Source organism: Triticum aestivum, chromosome 5D (assembly GCF_018294505.1).
Source record: "Triticum aestivum cultivar Chinese Spring chromosome 5D, IWGSC CS RefSeq v2.1, whole genome shotgun sequence".
NCBI lineage: Eukaryota > Viridiplantae > Streptophyta > Magnoliopsida > Poales > Poaceae > Triticum > Triticum aestivum.
Window position 1 is genome coordinate 533,242,208 of NC_057808.1, and position 17,269 is coordinate 533,259,476.

The 17,269-nt window shown below is 47.2% G+C and overlaps 1 pseudogene; it reads left to right on the forward strand.

The window, feature by feature from the left end:
• Positions 1-3,315: 3,315 nt before the first annotated feature.
• Positions 3,316-16,844, forward strand: LOC123123559 (uncharacterized; annotated as a pseudogene).
• The last annotated feature ends 425 nt before the right edge of the window (positions 16,845-17,269 follow it).

Genomic DNA, 17,269 nt, shown 5'->3' on the forward strand with positions numbered 1-17,269 from the left:
TGTGATCGCGTGGACATCGCGACCATCATCGGCTAGGATGAGAATGGCAACATGGTGAGCCACTGTGTTAAAATAGAGTACGCTATGTGTTGAGCCAGGCCGAATTTTTCTCGCCCTCCAAACCTGGCCGTGTTAAAATAGAGTAGGCTATGGGTTGAGCCAGGCCGAATTTTTCTCGCCCTCCGAACCTGGCCATGTGTTGCCGCCTGTGGCCTAACAAATCGAGCCAGGCCGAGGCAAAAAAAAAAGTGATGGTATTGAGAATTGAACTCGAAACCTAAATTCGGTACAGGATGTGACGGCCAACTGAGCTACATCGTGTTGCCTGTTAAGATGTACTCCTAGAAAAATTAAGTTGTTAAATAGTCCCACATAGCCTCCTTAGATCCAATCCATCTACTCCCTTTGCTAGGTGTTAAGAAGCCGCCTAGGGAATAAGGAAAGAGAGGATAGAAATAAGAAGGGAAAGAGAGGATTTCAAAGGAACACAAGATCCTAAGAGCAACTCTAGCAGACCCCGCATCCGCCGGCCCGCAAAACGCGTTTGCAGTTCGCGCAAAACCGCTTTTGAACTAAAGAATGAGTTATGGAACGAGCTACCGCAAGTGCACGTACCCCGTCGTTTTCACATTTGTAGAACACCCATCCGGGGTGCTTCGGCGTGCCCGAAGTGAGCCGCGGCACTTGGCGCGGGCAGTCGTCGCACTCTATGAGCGGCATCGGCAGGCCACAAAGACGCTGCGCGAGCGCCGAGCCCGGTGGACGGCCGGACGAGTCCATGCGCGCAAACCTTCGGCGGCGGTGGACGGACGAACCTGTGCCTGCATGCGGCGATGCGCCCTTGCCTGGGGCAGCAACCGGCGGCCGGAAAAAGCCAAATCTGGCGGCCCGCGATGAAGTGCCGCAGATCTGCAAATCCGGCGGCCCGCCAACGCAGGGGGGAAGGGAGGGGAGGCCTCGTGCGCGTGGCGGCCTTCCGGCGTGCTCCTGCCGGCTGCTGTCGCCGGAATCTTGGGCGGCGGCCGGCGGCGGCGCGAGGGGGGAGATGAAATGTCCCCCCACCAACCGCTTTCGCTTATATGCAGGGCACCGCAGCCGTGAATGGAAAACCCGTGTTTTTCCGGGTTGGGGTCGGGATTTTGCCGCCCCCCCTAAAAATTTTTGCGGGCCGGGACGGGATGCGGGGTCTGATCGGGCTGGTTTTTCCGCCCCGACTCGCATTTTGGCGGTTATTTTACGTGTCGGGACGGGATGCGGGGTCTGTTATAGTTGCTCTAATAAGGAAGCAAAGAGGGGAGGCTTATAAGGAAGCGGATCGGGCTTGCCTGCTCCCTCCCCATGCTCCCACTTCATCCTACGGCTGTCTTTTTTTCTTTTTTCTTTCTAATCTAATCATCCCCTGATTTTAAGGGGGCCGGGCCGGGCCTTATTTTATTCCAATCAAATCAAGCCACGTACGCAGGAGCACGGATGGGCGCACGCGTAGGGAGGAGGCAAGTCTCATCCATAAGGAAGCAAAGAGAGAGGCTAATTGACTGGTTGCTTTGTTGGGTGTTAAAGGAAGCAAAAAGAGGGTTAATAAGGAAGCACACAGAAGAGGGTTAATTGACTGGTGGGCTATTAAACGAACTGTCATTCGTGAGTACTGAATGTTGCAGCATGTGCATGTTAGAGGGCCTAAATGCATTTTGATGCGAAAAGATGTGTAATACTCTTCCAAGTTGCCGTGTTCAGAAAAAAAAATAACCATAAAGAATTTTCATGCTTTTGCACCGTTGTGAAATTGACTTTCAAAAATTGATATGGTTATTGGTTTTCCATTCCTACTCCTGACAAAAAATAAGTATATTTTCCGTAAAAGTAAAATTGCTCCAAGAATTTACGCCTTACATGATACTCCTTTCTTAGTGCAAACACGGCCCGTCCCCACCCAGGACGAAACTTATTCCACCAGCATTCACCATCTTCCTAGTGCAAACACGGTTCTCTAACTTGATGTGGCTAGTACTAAGTCAGAGGTAAACATCATTGTTACCTCCATGACCTCATCGTCAGAGGTAAACCAAATCAACCTGCTTGTTGCTGCGACGAACCTGATGTTTCACCGTGATTGTCCTGGTTAATTATGCTTCCTGTTGTCTCCGGCACGTAAATAACTCACGTTGTAACGGTGTAGGTTTCCTTAGGGGGAGGATGCATGTAGATCGATTTTACCTTCGTGTTCTCCCTCCGTTCCAAAATAAATGACTCAACTTTGTATTAAAGTTAGTACAAAGTTGAGTCATCTATTTTGAAACAGAGGGAGTAGCTCACAAATCTCTAGCAGTATTAATTAGACCCTGTACCATCGGACCATCCATGGAACCTGATCTTTTCATGTCCTAATCCAAGTTGCTGTTGCTTGACTAATTCGCTGTCTCGTGCTATTAAGTTTCCTCCTCATCCACCCTGTTCAAAACTAATTTTGAAACCCATAGGCGCGTGGGCCACCTCCTAGTTGCTCGGGTCTTCTTCACCATCGTCCTTGTGTGTCCCAGCTCGACAGGATTGGCGAAGCCTCCCTTGGTTCTTCGCTTCAGGGTGTAAGTAAGTAGACAAGTCGTTGGACATCCCATCCTTATGCCGTTAGGTTTATGTCACGGTCCATATCTGACTATAAATTTAATTAATAAATATGATTTATATGTAAAAAAATTATATCATTGGATTAGTATCCGAAAATAGTTTTCAGTCGTATACATTTTGTTACATGGTTAATACGGCACAACTCCACATAGACACACCACCACCACTTAATAATCACATTGATACCATAATTGATGAAAGCTTTGGATATATAGATTGTTTTAGGTCGAGTACATACGTATAGATAGATATAGTACTCCCTCCGTTTCTTTTTAGTCTGCATATAAAGTTTGGTCAAAGTCAAGCTTTGTAAAGTTTGACTAACTTTATGTTCAAAATATCAACATTTACAATATGAAATCAATGTTATCAGATGCGTTATGAAATATATTTTCACACTTTATTGTTTTAGTATTGTAGATGTTCATATTTTTTGATATAAATTTGGTCAAACTTTGTGTAGTTTGACTTTGACCAAATCTTATACGCGGAGTAAAAAGAAACGGAGGGAGTACAGCTTAGGCCATGTATACTGAATCCTTGTTTCTTTTCTGGGCCACATCTGCCCCACACAAATCAACTGGTACGAACCCATACAGGTTTGTGGTCCACACACAACCATACATCCACATACAGATATTGAGATGATATAGGTTTGTTCTTCATTTTCCTTCCTTCCTTCCACTTGCATTTTGCTCCTCGTTTTTCCTTCCTTCCACTTCCGTATTGTTGAGCGCTCATACTTCCCCGCTGCAATTCCTCCCCTGCAACTGCAGGTTAGTTCTCTCCGTTGACTCTGCTACTTCTTATCCTCGCAGATCTGGTGTGTGTGTATGGCAGTGCCGCTGTAATAGAACTGGTTCGTCATAAACTATTCCTCTTTATACTGCTTTTTTTATAGATCTGCTTTGTGCAAAGCTCGACTGGTTTACTGGCGGAGAACCAAGAAAGAGCCGAGCAGTTAAACTGCTCACAAATCTGTACTGACGCTTATTATCTTATCTGTATAAACATGCAGCTGGTTCTTTTACCTTTACATCAGGAGGAAGCAATAACATGGCGGATGGGCCAAGCCGTGTGCTACTCCATTCACTGGAAAGCATGACAGATAATTTCTCTAAAGGCCGATTACTTGGCAGTGGTTCGTACGGAAAAGTTTATCTGGTATGATTAATCATTCACAATTTCATATACAATTAGAAATGGTGAAAAAAAAATCAACGTTCATTGCACTCTTTATTTCATCTACTGTGGCGGGATTTAGGCGCTTGCCCAAGATTGATGACACCGTTTTCTCATGTTTGATTTACCATATACACTGCTCAACTTAATCCACAAGCTACAATATTTCTTCTTCTATCAATCTTGTTAAGGAGCACCTTGCATATGATTTTTCAGAAATCTATGCATATTTAAGGACGTGTATTTGGGTAATATTTTCCGCTTTATAGATGCCACATATGTCCCTATTAACAGAAAACTAAACTATATATTTCCAATAGGGGGAGCGGGAAGATGGTCAAAAAATTGCTGTAAAGATTCTTCACGACATGTCAGGACATGACGATGTGCAATTTGATAAGGAATTTTACAATCTTGTAAATCTGCAACACCAGAACATCGTGCAGTTAGTTGGTTATTGCCATGAAACCCGACGAGAATACTTGCCGTACAACAAAACTAAGGTTCTTGCTGAGGTGACAAAGAGAGCGCTTTGCTTTGAGTTTGTGGAAAATGGAAGCCTTAACAGCTATCTCTTTGGTAAATCCATGATGATGATCCACTTGAATACATAGCATGTTAACTGCTCATTTTGTGTGTGTGTGTGTATATATATATATATATATATATGTTTCAAGATTTATAATATTGTGTTTGTTTCTACAGATGAATCTAAGGGACATGGTTGGCGCACGCGCTACGCCATAATCAAGGGTATTTGCAATGGTTTGAAGTACCTTCACGAGGAATTGAAGCCTCCTATTTTTCATTTGGATCTAAAACCAGCCAACATATTGCTGGATAAGAACATGATCCCGAAAATTGCTGATTTCGGATTGTCCAGATTCTTCAAGGAAGAAAAATCTCATAGCACTAACAGTCCTATAGGAACACTGTAAGCTTATTCTTCATGTGAACTGTTTCATTTTTCTAAGCAGAGAATTCCTATTTGCCTTGGGCACAGGGAATGTCAGTAACATATCCGTTGTGTCGTGCTTGCAGTGGGTACTTACCACCGGAGTTTATACATCATAGAATAATCTCAAATAAACTGGATATATTCAGCCTGGGAGTTGTAGTTATAAAGATAATTGCAGGTCCTCCAGGGCACTGCAGAAGTGCTGAAATGAGCTCTGAGCAATTCATTAAGATTGTAAGAAAATTGTATTTATTGATCTCGGATGTACATTGTCATTCTACTATTTTTCTTTCTTTTACCCACCGTTCTTTGTGTTATCATTATCCAGGTACATGGGAATTGGATGAATAGGCTACAATCAGTGGTGTCAGGGAATTAGTTGGAGTTGTATTGTGAACAAGTAAAGAGATGCGTCGAAATTGCTTTAAGCTGTGTGGAGGCCGATCGACAGAAAAGGCCAACTATAGGGGATATTGTTAATATGCTAAGTGAGACGGAGACACTAGAAAATGACAAGGGGCATTGATTGACCAGGTATGGTCAGCAATACCAGAATCTATTTTCCTAGCCTAGTATGATTGTAGTCGTTTTTTTGTTTTGTTTTCCCATCCTATAAAAAAACAAAAGCCAGGCTTTTTTTTTGCGGGTGAACAAAAGCCAAGCTTGAACACACGCGCGCGCGCGCGCACACACACACGTTAATTTTCTTAAGTTTGATCGTGGGATGATTCACCCGGTCTGCCCTTGCGGCATAGCCACGTTATTGTAGTTAACCTCGTGGCTTTCTTCTTGCATGCAGATGAGCACTTGCATGGTCAAGGACACTGAACTGATAGATGTCCATCCCCTCCAGCTCCACTTCTCTTTCCGGCCGAATAAGATTATCTCCTGCCCATTTCATGTAACTAACAACACCGATGATCAGCATGTGTCTGTTAGGTGTGTCCCAAGACTCCCAGGGGCAGACCGTTATTACGCATATCTGGGACACGTATGCAGTGTTGTGCCACCAAGGTCCACACACACCATCGTTGTAACGATGAGACAACTACAGCAGCCGCCGGACAACATGGACATGCTTGACATAGTCGTAGAGACTATCCTAGGGAAAGATTATCAGTCTGAGACGAATTTTAAGGATGCTAGAAAGGAAAACAGCCGTGGATTTCGTGAGGTGACCCTAAAGGCCGTCTGTGCAACAATGTGTGAGAAGACGACATCTGAGGTACCAAATAGACACTAGCTAGGATATTCTCTGATACTTTTTTTTCGGTATATTTCACCTTATGTTTTCGGCCTGGTACGGAGCCTGTTATGATAAATCATGCTTACTTCAGGTCATATTTCGTTGTGATTATAACGGTATGCTAGAGTCAATGGATGTGCACCCTACAGAGCCTTGGTGAGTTCAAGCATAAGCGGTATTTTTATGTTTGGTGTGGGTAGAAAGTGACGTGCACTTAATATCACTTCAGAAACCAGCCAAAGATCCATACAAGAAGTACAAAGGTAAAGGAAGACTGTTGGGGACATAAGGGCCTCCAAGGGCCATCCGCAAACCACCCGCATACATCTAGACCACGGAAGCCATCCAACACTGGCCTATATCGGTCCGCAGGGCAGTCCGGACGCACTTTCTCCCATAAACCGAAGACAAACATGGGGGACTTTGTCGGCGTCCGGACAGCACCCAAACCCGCTTCTGACCACCCTAGCCCACCCAAACCCCCTCCTCCCTCGCCCGCGTGTGTTCCCGCCCAGCGTTGGCTGCCCGCATTCATGCCGCTGTAGAACGCGCTGCTCCACATTGAAGCCGGCTCTGAGCGGACGCAACCTCTTGTTGGCTCCGCCATTAAAGCGACATGCCTGCCGAGGGAGCCGCCCATGACGCGTCCCCGGTGTCCGCCCCTATTCAATGCCGGCGACGCGTTACTGGGCAGGACGGAACAGATATCTACCACGTCTGTTCAATGCCCCGTCCATCAGTATGCCGCCATTAAGCAGGCTCGCTGGCCGAGAAACCCACTCCGGCGCCACGCATTGACGCACCCAGACGCCTGCCTGCACCGGAATTCTCTATTTAAAGGTGGCCACACCCGGCTAACTCCACGCCACAACACAAGCCACTCTCCATCCTCCTCCATTGCACCACATCCGCCATGACTGCGGGCGGCGAAGCTCTATGGTAGAGCCTTGTCGGCGACGATGAAGCACGAGGTGGCCGCCCTTGCCGTCGCCTGGCAGAGGTGTCGTGCCAGATGGATCAAGGCCGGCTTGCCGGCTAACTCGCCCGAGGTTTCCGATAACGAGAAGGACACCACGATGGAGATAGGCTCCGATGACACCGCCCCGGCGCCCTCCCCTGTGCATGTCGGCTTCACCATGGAGCAGGCGCATGCACACTACAACACCGCCATGGCGGAGGTGCAGCCTGCGCCGGCGCCTATGTCGGCGTTCCAGCGGGCGCTGGAGCAGCACCAGCTGGCGGAGGGCCAGATCGACGGCGAGCGCGCGAGCGAGGAGGCTGTGGCGGCCATGGCCACGGTGAACCCCAACTTTGTCGCCGAGCAGCGTGCGCTCTACGATGCCCTTTGCGCTCAAGCCGCCGCTCGCCAGGAAGCTGTGGACGAGAATAATGCCAGTTGCGCCTCCTACGCCCTGTCCATGAACTATCGGGCGGGCCGGTTTGACGACAATGGCGACGGTGCCACCATCTCCATCGTGGACCTCACGTCTACCGGCGACGGATAAGGCGTGGACTCCTCCGAGGATGAGTAGGGCACGAGAGGCGGTAGGTCCTTGTGTTCCATGTGGGCCAGTTTGTCTCCCGTGTTCTACTGTTCCTCGCCGGAGACCGTAGCTTCACTTCATCGGTCTTATCACTGGTGATCATGGAGACGGCGGATGGAGGACGACAAGGGCTTGGACGTAGTACGACGCCATAGGATAGGTTTAGGGTTCGGTCGGAACGGATTTTTGTTCTAAATGTTTGAAATCTAATGAAAATCCGCCGTGTTTGCATGAATGTCGCCCGGTTTGTATGAAATCCGCTCGTGTTTGCACGAATTTCGTCTGGTTGGTTCACAAAGTGTTTGAAATGTATGCGAGCAGCGTTGGATGACGGCCTCCCGCATCCATGTCCGCGGACTAGTCTACCCCCTGTTTGCGAACAGATGCGGGAAGAAATTTGTGGGTCGTCGTTGGAGATGCCCTAACTAAGCAATCCACACAAAATATTGAAAACGGGTACATAGAGGCGGCCTGCGCTAGCTCGCCGGAACCAGATGACTCACCGCCACTTAAAGCAACAGAACCATCGAGTCAAGGGCGTCTCACTCCCGAAGTTCCACAAGAAATAAATGCAGATAAGATCAGTCACATGTCGCAGCGGTTCATGAGCAATCACAATCTTATTTCGGGAGGTCCAAAGGGCCCAAGCCATGGACGCGGAGGATAACAAGAGGAGGCGTCTCCTCCTACCAGTGAGAGACTCAATAATTACCACAAGGTCACGCAAATCTATCGGGCAGCAATTGCACCCCAAGGCCTTGTGAAGGAAACCCCAAAGGAATTGAGCCACCATGCAAAAGAAGAAAATATAAGTAGAATCCTTGCCACCCCCGCACAGAGGGCAAATGCCATCTTCAGGGCCATTCCTCTACAAAACTTCAGAGAGCCCGGCGGGAGGCAGCTATGGGTGAGCTGCCATAGGAAGATCCAAATCTCGAGCAGGACGCACATGGCCCAAATCACGGCAACCCAACTGGGGCCAGGCCCACCCACTTGATAGCATTAAATAGACCTAGAGCTGAACACTCCCGACGGCGAGCGCCCCCAGGACACCGAGTTCGGCGAGCCCAGTGAAAGCCAGCCCACACCCGTCACGACCAGAGCCTACCACTCAACTGCCTCCTTAGCCTCGAATGGCCGGCGGAACGAGAGATTCCAATGGCATTACGACAGACTGCGATAACTGTAGTGTCACACTCGTTACAAATGGCAAAGAGGGAGGGCCCCCTTTGGAATGAGGTGCTTAATACTTTGCAACAACCGCTAAAACATGGACCATTCCTTTCAACAGCACTCGAGAAGAGGGTGGTCATGAAGGTATTTTGCTTTGATCAGATCAAGCCAAAGGCCCCCACACGCAAAGGATCATCCAGACCCATTTCAGGGCTAGGGCCACATTGATGGCCTGGGACGCAATAATCCCTACACCACCTTGGTCTATGAGATCGCAAACCTGCGCCCATTGGACCATGTGGTACTTCTTCTCATTGGGCCCATGTGAGAAGAAGCGATAAACCTCCTTGTCCATCTCTGTGTGGATCCCATCAAGGAGAAGGTACAAACTCATAGGAACATGGGTATGGTAGAGCGTTAATTAGGATCTTCTTAGCGACTATGGACATGAACTTGCCCTGCCAGGGCTCCATACCAGATCTAAACCACTCTACAAGTAGGGCTAGTCCTAGATTAGGATCCGCGAGTCACTAATTGGAAAACCCAGGGAGGTAATGGGGAAGGAGGGAAGGCGACAATTCAGGTTGTTCACAATACGTTATTACTTGTTTGGCGAGTATCCCAGAACCACCACCTCGCTCTTGGGAAATTTAATCTTCAAACAAGACATCACCTCAAAACAAAGCAAGAGAAACTCCAGGTTGATGATGTCATGGTCGGATCCCTCCACCATCATATCTGCATACTAGAGGTGGGTGAGATCGCCTCCAGCAATCAAGTGGAACACCACCCCATGGATGCGGCCAGCCGCTCTGGCCTTATCCAGAATATTCGCAACGACATCGGCGACAAGGTTAAATAGGAGTGAAGAGAGTGGTTCCCCTTGGCGCACACCACGGGAGGACCTGAAGTAAGGTCCTGGCACACCATTGATATTGATGGCCATACTACACAAGTTGCATCACCCAGGTGATCCAGTTGTCATAAAAGCTCCTCCGCTCTAGGACCTGACGAAGGAACGAGCACTCCAGGTGGTCATATGCTTAACAGAAATCGAGTTTAAGGAAGCCCCCCTCTAGCGCTTCAACTTAACTTTGTGGGAAACCTCATGAAGCACAAGCACCCCATCTAAGATATCCCGACCTTAGAGGAAGGCTCACTGGCTAGGGGTGAATCAACCTATCAGCAATTGGAGCCAAGTGCATTGCGCACTCCTTCAAAAATATGCACCGAAGGACGTTGATCATAGTAATAGGACTAAATTTCCTAATGTTAGTGGCCCCAAGTACTTTAGGGATAAGGGTGATGACCCCGAAATTAATTTGAGACTAGTTACGGGTCTCGACAAAGAAGTCGTGAAACATCCGAACAACCACTCCCTTGATGGTGCTCCAGAACTTGGTGAAAAATGCCAGTGGAAGGCCATCAGGGCTCATGGATGAGCTTGTTCGCATGTCACCCAAGGCCGCCCTAATTTCTTATTAAAGGAAAGTAAGGGTGAGGGTCTCATGCTACGGGGATCAAGACCCTTGACTCCATGGGTAAGCAATTAGGCGCAAGGGCACCCCCTACTCGGAGCCGCCTCAAACAACTCCTTATATAAGGCATATGTGTGCTCCTGGATGGCGCAAGGCTCTTGAATGAGGGACTCATGCTACTACAAGGCCATCAGCACTAACCGGCCAAAAACTATCATTAGTGGTCGGTCGGTGACCTGTCAGTGATGACTACCTCAACACTGACCGATCAGCTGACATGTGAGTGATGACTAGTCATCACTGGACGGCCAACTGGTCAGTGGCGACTGTTGATGGGGCGGCATGGGATAGGCCAGTAGTGACTGACCGTGCACTTTGGTCAGCCTATGATGCCTTGTGGTGGCTTTGGTAGCTAGAGTTGCAATGCTAGCACACTGTTCTAGGAGCGCAACCCCCGACTACACAGCCTCATATAGAGATAGATTATATCATCAACATTGTATTTCATAGCATCACATACAAAACAGTATCAACATTGCATATCATCACATACACACATACATTGCATTTCATAGCCTCACATACAAACATTATCGTCATTGCATATCATCAATATTTTATGTCAACATTTTGAACTTATGTACATGTATACATTGTTGTCTTCGTAAAGTAGATAAAATCTATCCATCTCACCTCTTCATGTCCAGACCATCGATCCTTGTCAGATATCTACTTGATCATGCCTACCAAACTCGCTACAAATATTTTTGCCAAAGATGGTGGTTCTCTCATACCCTAGCCCCAAATGTGGTGGTTTTCTGTAATTGACTCCAAAACGAGAGAATAGAGGTTGGGAGGGGGAGGAGAGGTCGGAGAAGCGTCTGATCACCACGCGAGATGCATAAACCTTAGAGCCAGGTTAGCTGATCCCTTTTGGATCCAAAGCCATCGGATGGCCGGCTCAGGGGTCCATGAGTGTGCAAAACCACCTAGATCCATTCCTGCAATGCCACTCGCTTTAACTAGGACATGCTGAACTGAATCAAGGGAGCAACTTATCCACGGGTGCCACCTGCGGGGGGCACTTTCCCCTAGCACAGGACGTGTCACCAACTGGATGCTTCTCTCATAGGAACATTATTGTTGTGTTTCGTTTTTTCAGGTTTTTTCTAGTTTTCAATTTATTTTTTCCGTATTTGTTTTTTTCCTGGTTGTGCTTCATGCGTGGAGCACAGGTGTGCTTCACACAGGATAACACATGTGCTCCACGCGGGAGCACAAGTGTGCTTCACGCAAGAGGATAGTTTGTGCTTCACATTCAAAGCATGGGTTAGTATTAGGTGGAAGCATGAGTTAGTAATAGGTGGGAGCACAGGTTAGTTCATGTTGGGAGCACAGTTGTGCTTCCCGTTGGGAGCACGGGTTAGTACTAGGTGGAAGCACGAGTTAGTACTAGGTGACAGTACGGATTAGTTCGCGTTGGGAGCATAGATTAGTGTGGTTAGGAGCACACATGTTAATTCTTGTTGGGAGCACTTGTTGGGATTCACAAGTTAGTGCCAGTTGGGAGCACATGTTAGTACTAGCTGGGAGCATAAATTTCGTCAGAAAAGAAGTCCGTCAAGACTTATCAACATGGGATTTTTATATTTGAAGATCTCTACAAGAGGAATACAATGGTGAACATGGTCTGTAATTTGGACTCACGGTTCATGAGATATTTCTTTTTTTCTAAATAGATCTAGAAAAAAACACAGTCAACCTCACATTCCTCATGCATGGGTGTGAAAAAACCCATCAAAACTCTCTAGTGGCGACAAGTGGTCCACATGCGTTGCGTGACTTGTCACCACCAGAGAAGTTTGGGATAACCTTTGCAAGGGGTACCTCTTAATTAGTGATTTTGCTGAATGGAGCACCGAGACATCTTGGCTGGGGCCCGTGGGCCGGGACAGAGCTGGGCCAACCGAGTCCTTGGTACTGGCCCATCCAGAGGGGGAGTGGGGACGGTTCGGCGGTGGAACCCTTGCCCCATCCGCGAGAGGGTCGGTGGTGGTGATCATGTGCCCACCGGGGAAGCACCGACGACGGTCGCACTCGAGAGCTGCGCAGCGGACAGACCGTGTGCCTAGCGCCGCCCTGCTTCCATTGGCCGGGAAGGTCCCACGGCGACGGCATGTTCCGCCTCCCCAGTGAACAAATCCGGCGGGGAACGCCTGGTGCACCCAAGACGAAGATAGCTCCATGGTGGGGAGACGAGATCCCACGCTGCCACCATCGAGCCAGCGCACCCGGCCACTGCGAAGATGCCCGACCTTGGGTGTCGCTGGATGAAGTCACCAAGGGTGCTGATGCAGTCCTCCTCCTCCACCGCAAAGTCTGCCCAAAATGCATGGGCCTCAAAGGCGCCGGCACCGAGGCCGGGCTACCGGCGAGGGTGACTCCCACTGCCGCGCCTAGAGAGCGCCGTGTATCATGTAGATTTTCTGGAAACCGGTGGAAGCACAAGTTTTGCCTAACTATACAGCTAAATGCAGCAGCCCATATATAACCTCTACGGTCGATGTAGATCTTGGTCACGACTCACGAGAACTGTCCAGGGATTGGGAGGATATCTGGTGCTACGGGAGCACCTAAGTTTAGGTGCTCCAAGAGCTTCTCGGCCATGGATCTGAAATCCAACGGTCATCTACAGATGCGCTGGACCCGATTTGCAATACCAAATTTCTGGGGGTTCTTTGAATAAAAGCGTGAGCTCTCTCTCCTCGGCCTTCGGATCTCAGATCTAACGGTTGAAAAGCTCCTGGAGCACCTAATCTTAGGTGCTTCCGTAGCACCAGATATCCTCCCCAGGGATTATAGCTCCTCCGTGCACTGGTTCTTGCTCCTTGTGACAATTAGTGCTGCATGAAAAGCTCAAGTCTCGTTAGCCGTTCAAGATCAACTTATCTTTTTCCTGGACGTGAGATCGACTCTCAAAGAAATGAGTTGTGTGTCAGCATTTTATTTAGTTTGATTAAAAAAACGCGTTAATCTCGAGCTAACACTAGCTCATTAGATATGTAGATAGATTCAAAACCATACAACCGGTTATAGTGCAGTTCACAAAAAAAAAAAACATATACATTTTCCTGCCTGAGCGAATACAATTTTCTTTTGCTTCAAGATTGATGGATTTTTCCCACAAAAATATATATTTGTCTCTACTCTTATAAAAAACAGAGTTGGTGTTGATGGTGTGCCTGCCATCCTGCAATATAGGCCGTCCGATTTATATCCGACGGATAGGAAGGAAACTATGGCAATTTTGCAAAAAGATACCCACACCCCTCTCCACATTTGCAAATAAGGTCTTCCCTCGTTCATCCTTTTCTCCCACAAGATAAACTACTCATACAAATGCATCTTGATGTTCCGTGCAACGCATGAGCATCCTGCTAGTAAATCAAAAAAATTAAGTGCATCACGTGTCATCCAGGTATTGTATCACCTTGTTCCCTAATAGTATTAAGCTATCCCGTGCATGTGCACACGTTGATGACTTGTTTCAATATTTTTTTTGAACATCAGTACAGACACAAGCGCTCATGCCTACTATGTTTCTTCGTGTCATGCAGGATTTTGGCAGCCTATAAGGCACGGCTTGTCATTTGGAACTACAAGACCCAGGTATATACGTAGGATGCAGCCGTATTCTTGTTGGTTGGGATGCATTGATGGGCTGGGCCCTCACATAGTATATTACACACTGATTTCCAATTGTATCCATATCTTTTGTGCGACGCAGGCAAAAATGATGGAGCGTGAATTCTACCCTGGGTTGGCTCATTCCCTCAGAAGGCTTAGCGCCTCCTACGATGGGTACGTTACTTCCGTCAGGTTCATTGTGCAGTCGAAGGAGCAATTGTTCGTGGTGGGTGATACCGACGGGTACATCCACGTGCATGACTCTATGACAATGAAGAGAGTCAAGGAATTCAAAGCTCACGGCGGTTGGGTCACATCATTCGCCGTTCAGCCGACCCAACCGTTTGTACTGTCGGCATCTCACGACCAACAGATCAAGCTTTGGAACTGGGAGAAGGGCTGGGTGTGCATTCGGACATTCACTGGGCACTCGGACTGGGTGAGGCAAGTCAAGTTTAATCCGCATGATGCCAACACTTTTGCCAGTGCTTCCTGGGACGGCACAGTGAAGGTTCATTATTATTCCTTTTGTTTACTCGTCCTCGTGCCTAGCTACAAGTAAATATCGATTGTTCATCTGATATAATTTATTTATTTCTCGTTCACAGATCTGGAGAATTTTTTCTCCCACTCATTTCACCAGCCTCAACTGTGAAGACAAACTGCTGCGCTGTTTTGATTACTATCCCACGGGTGGTGATCAGCAGCACTACATGGTTACAGGATCATACCGTGGGACGGCACGGGTATGGCTTCTAGATCATCTTCTTAATTCAGCAAACAAACAAATGATATCAGATGTTGTACTGCGTGGTTGCATGCATTGCATGACGCACATCTCAAATTAATACTGTAACGTCTCTCCTTCATTTTCTAATATCAATCAGATCTGGGATATGCGAACACAGACATGCATCCATGAAATCAAGGGGCTCGGACAATACTGTATGGTTGGTGTGATCGATTGCCACCCAGATCGTCCAGCAGTGTTGATTACCGCGTCAAAGGGCGATGGTGTTTATCTCCACGACTCCAGAACCTACAGGTAAAACGCTCCGGCAGCCGCTACCATACATTGTGGCTTCCTACTAGCTACTCCCCTCGGGCATAGTTCTTTTTAAATTTTCAGGGTCACTGTACTAAAGAAACACATGTGATGGTCATTATAGTAAATAAATGTCCATGTTAGATCTGCTTTGAACAACAATCACATAGTAACACGTGCAAGTTTAAATTTGGGTCAGAATCCATCCGGGAGAAAGCAGACAATCCACAAGTAACACTCTAACTACAAACCAGAGGGCCAAGACACCATTCCCCTTCTCTTCCTCTGCTTTTCTTTGCTTTATTATGATGTAGAGTATATATACATGGCTAGCTAAATTCTGTAAGAAGTTTAGAAATTAATAGTATGACTCATAATTTTGCAGGTGTGAAAGAATGGTTAATTTCGGTCTCGGCGAGGTTGTATGTTTTGCATACATCAAGGCCACAAGAAGGTAACCGAAAAAAAAAATCCTATAACTCTTGTACTTTACCCCCACACGTCTTCTTTTCAAATTTTTGGTGGGAACAAAGCGGGCTAACGAACTAAAGCCATCTCGTCCAGTGCCAACATCCAATCTCAATCAGCCCTTTGAGGGGGGAAAAGTACTAACATAGTCAATGAAAGAGCAGTGCTTCTGTACTCCATTGTTGCTTCCGTACTCCTACAACCGTAATTTCGCGTTTAAGGAAAACGATTAATATACATTTTTATAAAATCTCGTTCGGTACGGTGAGTCAACTCCATCGTCGTTTTCCCAAAGCCTGCCCTGGATATGCGAGGTTCTTGGGGTGGCGGTGGTGCCGCCGGCCTTGAAAGATTTTGCCACTGTTGGCCCTTGTTTGTCATTGTCCCCACCGCTACTTCTACCCTCGAAGCAGTCTGCCACTGCCGGCCCTTGCCCATGGTCGCTGCCACCTGCCAAAGAGGATGACCAAACAGGAGGAAGATGTCGACATAGTCGGTGGCGTCTGTCCTTTGGCGATCACGTCGGCACCGGAGCTCGTGGAAGAGGAGGACGAGTACATGGACATTTGCGGCAAAGCCTCATCGGTGAACAATCTTGATGAAGATGCAATCATCATCAACAACCCTATCTCAAGCAGAAGCAATTCCAATTCAAACTCCGCATGTGATATTCCAGCAGTGATTGCAGCAGCTCATATTCAGATTAGAGCATCGACAGTACAGATCCAGCAGAGCGCACACCAACTGATCGCCCTTGGTAAGGAATCTTCGGAAAGGCAGCAGAAGGAGGCGAGGTCCAGGGCAAGGGAGAAGGCCCGTCAGAACGTGCTACTTCATCTAATAGTACACATGTCTCCTATTTGAAGTTATTAACTCCAAACAAAGTATTTCCATAAATCAGTTTTAACAAAACAACAACTTGAACTAGTTTACACTAAAAAAAACACAACTTGAACTAGTTTTCTAAAAGTCCTCTTTAAGCCGTTCTTGCTAAAACATGTTCCATATAGCAGCTATCCAAACAACCATTAAATTGCGGGAACAAAGTAGGACGGTTTTATAATTGAGCATGGGGATTTTTCTTCACAATGTTATTCCACAGTTCAGATGTCTGACCAGAGTATCATATGTATGTAGCCTCGCCATTGGACATAAGTACGGAGTTGCAATCGTGGAAATCGATAGATTTTCTAAGGAAGTCCCGCCACCTGCAAGGTAATTGAGGAATGGAGTTAAATAAAGCTTGAAAGATGGAGCATGAATTGCGTGATTGAGTTATGCCAATGTAAATTTGGTGCAGAGATTGTTCTCAGTGGGGTTATTCAGTTATGTGATTAGCGTTGTTTGTTTGTACTGTATAAGTACTTTTTTTTTGCTGTGTGCATAGGAGCATGTTTTGATCTGTGAAACATCGGTTCCCTCAAAATTTACATTTCTTCACGAGTTACTGATTTTAAATATGTTATGAACTTTGCGCATTTCTTCATGAGTTTCTGATTTTTAATTTGATATCAACTTTGTGCTTTCCTGCGGATCCTATTCCCCGTGTAATGCAAGGAATGTGTACCAAACGCGGACACCCTGTCCCCTCTCTGTAGCTGCTTTGAACTGGCCCATTTAAGAGTGAACGCGTGAAAGCATACTTAAGGTTGAAGGGATATTTGAAGAGGAACACTTTTTTCATTCAGTTTTGTATTCTCAGTGACCCCTTTGGCTGATGTCGCCTGATTGATGGCAAACAATTGCCTCAATTTCGAGCCGAAGTTGCTCGGGTCTGCATCGCTAAGCTAGCAACGCTATCGTTCCGTTGCATCGCACGGACATTCAGTTAGTATCTTCAAAATCCGAGGAGCCATTGCGTGC